This window comes from Orycteropus afer, unplaced genomic scaffold (genome assembly GCF_000298275.1).
Source record: "Orycteropus afer afer isolate SDZICR_OR568_19922 unplaced genomic scaffold, OryAfe1.0 scaffold00073, whole genome shotgun sequence".
NCBI lineage: Eukaryota > Metazoa > Chordata > Mammalia > Tubulidentata > Orycteropodidae > Orycteropus > Orycteropus afer.
The window spans coordinates 10,308,274-10,309,877 of record NW_006921660.1 but is presented as its reverse complement, the minus strand read 5'-3'; positions in this window follow the sequence as shown (position 1 = coordinate 10,309,877).

Here is a 1,604-nt window from a genome sequence, read left to right as displayed (position 1 = left end):
AGTATGGGTGATCCAGTTTCCTCACAACCTCATCAGCATTTGTAATTATCACTATTACTTTTTAAATTTTATTATAGACATTCTAAAAGATGTGTAGTGATAACTCATTGTGGTTTAAATTTACACTCTCTCAATGACTAATGATACCAAACAATGTTTCATGTGCTTATTTGCCATCCGTATAAGAGAAGAATAATTGATGTGTTAGGAAGAATATTGAATATACCTTGGACTGTCAGAAAAATCAGTCAATCAGTCTTCAGGAAATGCACCTTAGAAGTGAGGTTGCCTAGACTGTGACTTGCTTATTTTGGAAAAGTCATTAGGAGAGTTTGCTCTCTAGAAAATGCTAACATGTTTTTAAAGTAGTGCGCCAATGAAACAAAGAAAACCCACAATGAGATATAGTGATGCAATAGCTGCAACAATGGAATCAAATACACCAGAGATGACCCAGGACCCAACAATGATTTGTTCTGTTGTCCATAAAGTGGCCATCAGTCAGAGTGAACTTGAAGGCAACTAAAAAGAACTATATATATTCTCTTAAGTGAGATGTCTATGTTTTTTGCCCACTTTCTAATTGGATTGTTTGTTTTATTACTGTTCAGAATTGAGCCTTTTAATATTTCTTTGATTACTAGTTCATTCCTCACAGCTAGACAAATAAGCAATACATGATAATGTAGAAAGTATTGAACTTTTCAAGGACTTCATTTTACTTAGAGCCACAATCAAAGCCCATGGAAGCATCAGTCATGAACCTGTCACAAGAGCTTTCACATATGTATAAAGTGACTGAAAATACAGGGCTTGGGTCAGTTTCACCTTAGTCTTCAAAGTGATGTCTTTGTTTTTTAACACTCACAAAGATATCTTTTGTCACAGATTCTTGACTACTGCTTCCATGGGCTTTGATTGTGGATCAAAGTAAAATGAACTCCCTGACAAGTTCAGTACTTCCTCTGTTGGTAATGATATTGCTTTTTTGCCTAGTTGTGAGGACTGAACTAGTAATCTAAGGAGCTCTGGTGGCATAGTGCTTAAAGCATTTGACTGCTAACTAGAAGGTTGGTGGTTCAAATGCACCAGCCTCTCTATGGAAGGAAGACTGGGCAAGCTACTTCCATAAAGATTTACTCTCTCAGAAACCCAAGGGAGGTTGCCATTGCTATATATGTAATAAGTATTGAAGTAAACTGATTTCTTCTACTTTATTCTTTTTTATTATTATTATTTTAACTTTTTTTTCTTTTTTTAATTGTGATTTGGGTGAAAATTTACAGAGAAAATTCACTTTCCATACAACAGTTCACATACACTTTATCTCATGATATTGACCAAAATTTACCACAATGCACCATCTCCCCTCCCACTTCCTCCTGACAGTTACCTCTTCCCTGTATCCATCCCTCCAGCATTCATGCTCCCTGAGCTGTCTCCCTGTGCATAAGCAGCCCTTCTTTCTCCCATGCTTGTTCTCTCCAGGAGTGTACCTTGTTGTTATTGTTGTTGTTAAGTGCCGTCGAGTCGTTTCCAACTCATAGTGACCCCATGCACAGCAGAACGAAACACTGCCCAATCCTGCGCCAGCCCCACAATCC